Source organism: Arachis stenosperma, chromosome 3, assembly GCF_014773155.1.
Source record: "Arachis stenosperma cultivar V10309 chromosome 3, arast.V10309.gnm1.PFL2, whole genome shotgun sequence".
Taxonomy (NCBI): Eukaryota; Viridiplantae; Streptophyta; class Magnoliopsida; order Fabales; family Fabaceae; genus Arachis; species Arachis stenosperma.
The window spans coordinates 121,526,785-121,536,129 of NC_080379.1; the positions used below are offsets into that span (position 1 = coordinate 121,526,785).

A 9,345-nucleotide genomic window follows, 5' to 3' on the forward strand; every position below is an offset into this window, starting at 1 on the left:
AGATAGTAGGAAAGCAGAGATTTGGAAGATGGAGCATCTCCAAACCTCAACCCATTCTCCATTACTGCAGTACAAGTAACCATTACATGTTCTTTTGCTTCTTACAATCAATCCTGATAATTTCTGATATCCTGACTAAGATTTACAAGATAACCATAGCTTGCTTCAAGCCGACAATCTCCGTGGGATCGACCCTTGCTCACGCAAGGTATTACTTGGACGACCCAGTGCACTTGCTGGTTAGTTGTGCGGGATTGCAAAAGTGTTATTGCAATTTCGTGCACCAGGTGGTTCTAGATATGGTTCATATGGCTCATAAGGTGGTTGGTGTGGTGGATAAGGGTTAGGATCATATGAGGGTGTTTGGTGGTAAGGGGCTTGTGAGTATGGTGGTCCAAAATGATGTTGAGGAGGGGGTTCATAGGCATATGGTGGTGGTTCTTGATAATCAAAAGAGTGCTCACCATATCCATTGCCTTGATATGCATCACAGAATGGTTGTTGATAGTCCATTGGAGGTGGTTGTTGCCATAAGGGTTGATCAAATCCTTGTGGCTCCTCCCATCTTTGATTATTCCAACCTTGATGTCTATTCTCATTGTAATTTCCTCCTCTTGCAACATAATTGTAACCAGACTAATAGCCAAAGGGGTGAGAGTTCATAGTAGTAAGAGAAAGTAAAAACAAAAACTAATAAAAAGAAAATATTTTGGAAAAGATATGATTTTTGAAAAAAGATAAGATAAGATTTTGAAAAAGATAAGATTTTTGAAGAAAAAAAAAGATGAGATAAGATAAAAATTTAAAAAATATTTACAATAACCAATAATAAGGCACACGTTTGCAATTTCTTGGCAACGGCGCCATTTTGACGATCGGATTTTCTATTGGTAAAGAAATTCACAAAAATAATCGCGTTGTAAGTATAGCTTCTAAACCAACAGAAAATCCTTTCGTTGAAACGTTTGGTTGTCACAAGTAACAAGCCCAATAAAATTTATAAACCGAAGTATTCAAACCTCGGGTCGTCTTCTCAAGGAATTGCAGGGAAGTATTCTTATTATTGGTTATGAAAAAATGTGTTTTTGGGGTTTTTAAGATAAGAAGCAAGAATAGTAAATGGTAATAAAAATTAAATGACTAGAAAAGCTCTTGGCAAGGAGAAGATTAATCGGAAGTTCTATCCTTATTGGATTTCCCAATATTAATAATAATAGGTTGTTGTTTCCACTTAGTTAACCCTCAACGAATGAAGGAAAGTCAAGTTAAAAGTCAACTTCTATTCACAAGTCCTAATCCTCTTCCTTGGGAAGGATTAGTGTTAGTGACTAGAGAGCCAGCTAACAATAAACCCAATTACAATTTAACTCTTGAGTCTTCCAACTCAAGGGTCTCCTAATATTAATCAACTCCAAAGCCAAGTTGGGAGCCTACTCTACTAACATGAATGCCATTACACCATATTATAACATAAATTGAAGAAAGCAATCATATATATGAAATATCTCAAATTGCATTAAACAGAGAATCAAATCTAACATGAAGAGTACAAGAGAATTGAGTAAAAGAACATTGAACCTGGAACTCTTCTCTAGTCATGCTTTCTAAACTTTGTTCTCCACCTAATTGATGAGCGGATAATTTATACGCTTTTTGGCATTGTTTTTAGTATGTTTTTAGTATGTTTTAGTTAGTTTTTATTGTATTTTTATTAGTTTTTAGTTAAAATTCACTTTTCTGGAATTTACTATGAGTTTGTGTGTTTTTCTGTAATTTCAGGTATTTTCTGGCTGAAATTGAGGGACCTGAGCAAAAATCTGATTCAGAGGCAGAAAAGGACTGCAAATGCTGTTGGATTCTGACCTCCTTGCACTCGAAGTGGATTTTCTGGAGCTACAGAAGCCCAATTGGCGCACTCTCAATTGGAAAGTAGACATCCTGGGCTTTCTAGCAATGTATAATAGTCCATACTTTGCCCGAGATTTGATGGCCCAAACCGGCGTTCCAAATCAGCACAAAACTGCCCAGCGTTAAATGCCGAAACTGGCACAAGATTGGGAGTTAAACGCCCAAACTGGCACAAAAGCTGGCGTTTAACTCCAAGAAAAGTCTCTACACATGAAAGCTTCAATGCTCAGCCCATGCACACACCAAGTGGGCCCGGAAGTGGATTTTAATGTCATTTACTCATTTCTGTAAACCCTAGGCTACTAGTTCTCTACAAATAGGACCTTTTACTATTGTATTTTCATCTTTGGACATCTAGTTCTTAGATCAGATCTTGAGATCTTTGAATCTTTTGATCACGTTTTGGGGGCTGGCCATTCGGCCATGCCTAGACCTTGTTCTTATGTATTTTCAACGGTGGAGTTTCTACACACCATAGATTAAGGTGTGGAGCTCTGTTGTACCTTGAGTATTAATGCAATTACTATTGTTCTTCTATTCAATTCAGCTTGTTCTTATTCCAAGATATTCATTCGCACTCAAGAACTTGATGAATGTGATGATTATGTGACGCTCATCATCATTCTCACTTATGAACGCGTGCCTGACAACCACCTCCGTTCTATAAGCAAACAAGGCTTGAATGTTTATCTCTTGGATTCCTTAATCAAAATCTTCGTGGTATAAGCTAGAATTGATGGCGGCATTCAAGAGAATCCGGAAGGTCTAAACCTTGTCTGTGGTATTCTGAGTAGAATTCAATGATTGAATGACTATGACGAGCTTCAAACTCCTGAAGGCTGGGCGTTAGTGACAGACGTAAAAGAATCAATGGATTCTATTCCAACCTGATTGAGAACCGACAGATGATTAGCCGTGCTGTGACAGAGCGCGTTGAACATTTTCACTGAGAGGACGGGACTGTAGCCACTGACAACGGTGATGCCCAACATACAGCTTGCCATGGAAAGGAGTAAGAAGGATTGGATGAAGACAGTAGGAAAGCAGAGAGACGGAAGGGACAAAGCATCTCCATACGCTTATCTGAAATTCTCACCAATGAATTACATAAGTATCTCTATCCTTATTTTATGTTCATAAATCACCCATAACCATTTGAATCTACCTGACTGAGATTTACAAGATGACCATAGCTTGCTTCATACCAACAATCTCCGTGGGATCGACCCTTACTCGCGTAAGGTTTATTACTTGGACGACCCAGTGCACTTGCTGGTTAGTTGTGCGAAATTGTGATAAAGAGTTGAGATTACAATTGAGCGTACCATGTTGATGGCGCCATTGATGATCACAATTTCGTGCACCAAGTTTTTGGCGCCGTTGTCGGGGATTGTTTGAGTTTGGACAACTGACGGTTCATCTTGTTGCTTAGATTAGGTATTTTTCAGAGTTCTTAAGAATGAATTCTAGTGTTTCAAGGTGATGTTCTTATCATCACCAAAGCTGATTGATTCTCATCAATTTAGCTCTTGAATGCAATGTCTTGCTGAAGCTTGGCTAGCCATGTCTAATTCCTTTAGACTAAAGCTTTAGACTAACATTGCATGATTCCTAGAATTCTCATTAAGAATTTTGATACCTTTATTTTCTTTTCCACTTAATTTTCGAAAAAAGTCCAAAAAAGTTACAAAATCATAAAAACCAAAAATATTTTTTGTTTCTTGTTGAGTCTAGTGTCTCATTTTAAGTTTGGTGTCAATTGCATGTTTATATTCTTCTTGCATTTTTTCGAATTCATGCATGTGTCTTCATTGATCTTCAAGTTGTTCTTGATGATTTCCTTGCTCTGATCTTTAAATTCTCTTACCTTGAGTGTTTTGTTGTTTCTCATATGCATTCTCAATTTGTTAGTGTCAATAGTATACAAACTGCTAAGTTTGGTGTCTTGCATGCATTGTTTATTTGATCTTAGTTGCATTTTGATTATTCCTCATCATTGAAAATTCAAAAAAAAAATTTTTTTTCTCTGTGTCTTTTCAAGTCAATAATATAAAGAATTAAAGATTCAGAACATACAGCAGAGGAATTATACAGAAAAAGCTGGGCGTTCAAAATGCCCAGTGAAGAAGGAAAACTGGCATTTAAACGCCAACCAGGCAGCTAGGCGTTTAACGCCCAAAAGGGTAGTGTTTTAGGTGTTAAACGCCAGAATGTGCACCATTCTGGGCGTTTAACGCCAGGATGGCACAAGAGGGAAGATTTTGTTTTTAATTCAAAAATTTTTCAAGTTTTCAAAATTTTTCAAAATCAAATCTTTTTCAAATCATATCTTTTCAATCACATATTTTCAAAATCAATTTCTTTCTTTTTCAAAGATACTTGCTAACAATTAATGATTTGATTCAACATTTCAAGTATGTTGCCTTTTCTGGTGAGAAAGGTTTAATGTTTGAATTATATCTTTTCTTGTTAGGCAAGTTATTAATTTTTTAAAATCAAATCTTTTTAAATTGTTTTTCAAATCATATCTTCTCAATCACATCTTTTTAAAACTATATCTTTTCAATCATATCTTTTTCTCATATATTTTTCAAAAAAATCATTTGATTTCTTTTCCACTCTTAGTTTTCGAAAATCAATTAGTATTTTTCAAAATGTTTTTAAAATCTTTTTAATTTATTTTCGAAAATTTCTTCCCCCTTCTCACATCTTTCTATTTATGGACTAACACTCCTCCTCAATGCACAATTTGAACTCTATCTTACTTGATATGCTCGAATTATTCTACTTCTTCCTTCTATTTTTCTTTTCCTCTGACACCTCAAAGAATCTCTATACTGTGACATAGAGGATTCCATATTTTCTTATTTTCTTCTCTTTCATATGAGTAGGAGTAAAGACAAAAGCATTCTTGTTGAGGCTGACCCTGAACCTGAAAGGACCTTGAAGCGAAAGCTAAGAGAAGCTAAGGCACAACTCTCTGTAGAGGACCTAACAAAAATCTTCAAACAAGAAGAACCCATGGCAGCCGAAAACAACAACAATGCCAACAATGCAAGGAAGGTGCTGGGTGACTTTACTGCACCTACTCCCGACTTCTATGGGAGAAGCATCTCTATCCCTGCCATTGGAGCAAACAACTTTGAGCTTAAGCCTCAATTAGTTTCTCTAATACAACAGAATTGCAAGTTCCATGGACTTCCATTGGAAGACCCTTATCAGTTTTTAGCTGAATTCTTGCAAATCTGTGACACTGTCAAGACCAATGGGGTTGACCCTGAGGTCTACAGACTTATGCTATTCCCTTTTGCTGTAAGAGACAGAGCTAGGATATGGTTGGACTCACAACCTAAAGAAAGCCTGAACTCTTGGGAAAAGCTAGTCAATGCCTTCTTGGCAAAGTTCTTTCCACCTCAAAAATTGAGTAAGCTTAGAGTGGAAGTCCAAACCTTCAGACAGAAGGAAGGTGAATCCTTCTATGAAGCTTGGGAAAGATACAAACAATTAATCAGAAAGTGTCCCTCTGACATGCTTTCTGAATGGAGTATCATAGGTATCTTCTATGATGGTCTGTCTGTTTAAGACGCCTGCAGAAGCTCAAGAACTCATTGAAATGGTTGCAAATAACCAATTCATGTACACTTCTGAAAAGAATCCTGTGAACAATGGGATGAATCAGAAGAAAGGAGTTCCTGAGATTGATACTCTGAATGCCATATTGGCTCAGAACAAAATATTGACTCAGCAAGTCAATATGATTTCTCAAAGTCTGTCTGGAATGCAAGCTGCACCAGGCAGTACTAAGGATGCTTCATTTGAAGAAGAAGCTTATGATCCTGAGAACCCTTCAATGGAAGAGGTGAATTACATGGGAGAACCCTATGGAAACACCTATAATCCTTCATGGAGAAATCATCCAAATCTCTCATGGAAGGATCAACAGAGACCTCAACAAGGTTTCAACAACAATAATGGTGGAAGAAACAGGTTTAGCAATGGCAAGCCTTTTCCATCATCTTCTCAGCAACAGACAGAGAATTCTAAGTAGAACCATTCTGACTTAGCAACCATGGTCTCTGATCTAATCAAAACCACTCAAAGTTTCATGACTGAAATAAGGTCCTCCATTAGGAATTTGGAGGCACAAGTGGGACAGCTGAGCAAGAAAATTACTGAACTCCCTCCTAGTATTCTTCCAAGCAATACAGAAGAGAATCCAAAAGGAGAATGCAAGGCCATTAACATGACCCTCATGGCCGAACTTGGAGAGTAGAAAGAGGCAGTGATCGCCACTGAGGAAGACCTCAATGGACGTCCACTGGTCTCCAATGAGTTCCTTAATGAGAAACCATGGGAATCTGAGGCTCACATTGAGACCATAGAGATTCCATTGGATTTATTTCTGCCATTCATGAGCTCTGATGAGTATTCTTCCTCTGAAGAGGACGAATATGTCACTAAAGAGCAAGTTGCTAAATACCTTGGAGCAATCATGAAGCTAAATGAAAAGTTATTTGGTAATGAGACTTGGGAGGATGAACCCCCTTTGCTCACCAAAGAACTGGATGACTTGACTGGGCAGAAATTACCTCAAAAGAGACAGGACCCTGTGAAGTTCTCAATACCTTGTACCATAGGCACCATGACCTTTAAGAAGGCTCTGTGTGACTTAGGGTCAAGTATAAATCTCATGCCTCTCTCTGTAATGGAGAAGCTAGGGATCTTTGAGGTACAAGCTGCAAGAATCTCACTAGAGATGGCAGACAATTCAAGAAAACAAGCTTATGGACTTGTAGAGGATGTCTTGGTAAAAGTTGAAGACCATTACATCCCTGCTGATTTCATAGTCCTAGAGACTGGGAAGTGCATGGATGAATTTGTCATCCTTGGTAGACTCTTCCTAGCCACAGCAAAGGCTGTGATTGATGTTGACAGAGGAGAATTGATCATTCAAGTGAATGAAGAATCCTTTGTGTTTAAGACTCAAGGATATCCCTCTGTCACCATAGAAAGGAAGCATGAAGAGCTTCTCTCAAAATAGAGTCAAACAGAGCCCCCACAGCCAAACTCTAAGTTTGGTGTTGGGAGGCCACAACCAACTTCTAAGTTTGGTGTTGAACCCACACATTGAAACTCTAAGTTTGGTGTTAGGAGGTTCCAACATTGCTCTGAGTATCTGTGAGGCTCCATGAGAGCCCACTGTCAAGCTACTGACATTAAAGAAGCGCTTGTTGGGAGGCAACCCAATGTTATATTTATCTATTTTCCTTTGTTATTTTATGTTTTCTATAGGTTGATAATCATAGGAAGTCACAAAATCAATTGAAAAAGCAAAAATAGAATGAAAAACAGCACACCCTGGAGGAAAACCTTGCTGGCATTTAAACGCCAGTAAGGGCAGCAAATGGGCATTTAACGCCCAGTCTGGCACCATTTTGGGCGTTTAACGCCAGAAAGGGGCACCAGACTGGCGTTAAACGGCAGGAAAGGGCAAGAAGCTGGCGTTAAATGCCAGAAATGGGCACCAGCCCGACGTTTAACGCCAGAATTGGCATAAAGAGCATTTTTGCTTGCCACTTGGTGCAGGGATGGATTTTCCTTGACACCTCAGGATCTGTGGACCCCACAGGATCCTCACCTACCCCACCACTCTCTCTCTTCTTCACCCATTCACCAATCACCTCAACATCTCTTCCCCAACAACCCCGCACCTATCAAATCCCACTATTCTCTTCACCACTAACATCCATCCTTCATAAAACCCCACCTACCTCACCATTCAAATTCAAACCACTTTCCCTCCCAAACCCACCCATAATGGCCGAACCATACACCCCTCTCCACTCCTATATAAACCCATCTTCACCACCTCATTTTCACACAACCTAAACACTACTCTCCCTTTGGCCGAACCATAAAGCCACCTCCATCTCCTCTATTTCTTCTTCTTCTACTCTCTTCTTTCTTCTTTTGCTCGAGGATGAGCAAACCTTCTAAGTTTGGTGTGGTAAAAGCATTGCTTTTTGTTTTTTCATAAACATTTACGGCATCTAAGGCCGGAGAAACCTCTAGAAAGAGGAAAGGGAAGGCAAAGGCCTCCTCCTCCGAGTCATGGGAGATGGAGAGATTCATCTCAAGGGTGCATCAAGACCACTTCTATGAAGTTGTGGCCTTGAAGAAGGTGATCCCCGAGGTCCCTTTCAAACTCAAAAAGAGTGAATATCCGGAGATCTGACATGAGATCCAAAGAAGAGGTTGGGAAGTTCTTACCAACCCCATTCAACAAGTCGGAATCTTAATGGTTCAAGAGTTCTATGCCAATGCATGGATCACCAAGAACCATGATCAAAGTGTGAACCCGGACCCAAAGAATTGGCTTACAATGGTTCGGGGGAAATGCTTAGATTTCAGTCCGGAAAATATAAGGTTGGCATTCAACTTGCCCATGATGCAAGGAGATGAACACCCTTACACTAGAAGGGTCAACTTTGATCAAAGGTTGGACCAAGTCCTCACAAACATTTGTGAAGAGGGCGCCCAATGGAAGAGAGATTCAAGAGGGAAGCCGGTTCAACTGAGAAGGCATGACCTCAAGCCCGTGGCTAGGGGATGGTTGGAGTTTATCCAACGCTCAATCATTCCCACTAGCAACCGGTCCGAAGTTACTATAGACCGGTCCATCATGATTCATAGCATCATGATTGGAGAAGAAGTAGAAGTTCATGAGGTTATAGCCCAAGAACTTTATAAGGTGGCGGACAAGTCCTCTACCTTGGCAAGGTTAGCCTTTCCTCATCTCATTTGTCACCTCTGTTATTCAGTTGGAATTGACATAGAGGGAGACATCCTCATTGATGAGGACAAGCCCATCACTAAGAAAAGGATGGAGCAAATAAGAGATCCCACTCATCATGAAATCCCTGAGATACCTCAAGGGATGCACTTTCCTCCACAAAACTATTGGGAGCAAATCAACACCTCCCTGGGAGAATTGAGTTCCAACATGGGACAACTAAGGGTGGAGCACCAAGAACATTCCATCCTCCTCCATGAAATTAGAGAAGATCAAAGAATCATGAGAGAGGAGCAATAAAGGCAAGGAAGAGACATTGAGGAGCTCAAGCACTCCATAAGATCTTCAAGAGGAAGAACAAGCCGCCATCACTAAGGTGGACCCGTTCTTTAATTTCCTTGTTCTTTATTTTCTTGTTTTTCGAATTTTCATGCTTATGTTTATCTATGTTTGTGTCTCATGATCATTAGTGTCTTAGTGTCTATGCCTTAAATTTATGAATGTCCTATGAATCCATCACTTTTCATGAATGAAAAATGTTCTTGATTGAAAAAGAGAAGAATTGCATGAATTTTAAATTTTATAATAGATTAATTATTTTGATGTGACGGCAATACTCTTGGTTTCTGAATGTATGCTTAAAC

At 39.2% G+C, this 9,345-nt stretch overlaps 1 non-coding gene across 1 annotated transcript; it reads right to left on the reverse strand.

Moving 5' to 3' along the window:
* Positions 1–5,334: 5,334 nt before the first annotated feature.
* LOC130971510 (small nucleolar RNA R71) lies at positions 5,335–5,442 on the reverse strand. Its single transcript, XR_009082725.1, has one exon. It is a non-coding gene; the product is annotated as a small nucleolar RNA R71 (small nucleolar RNA).
* Positions 5,443–9,345: the final 3,903 nt, after the last annotated feature.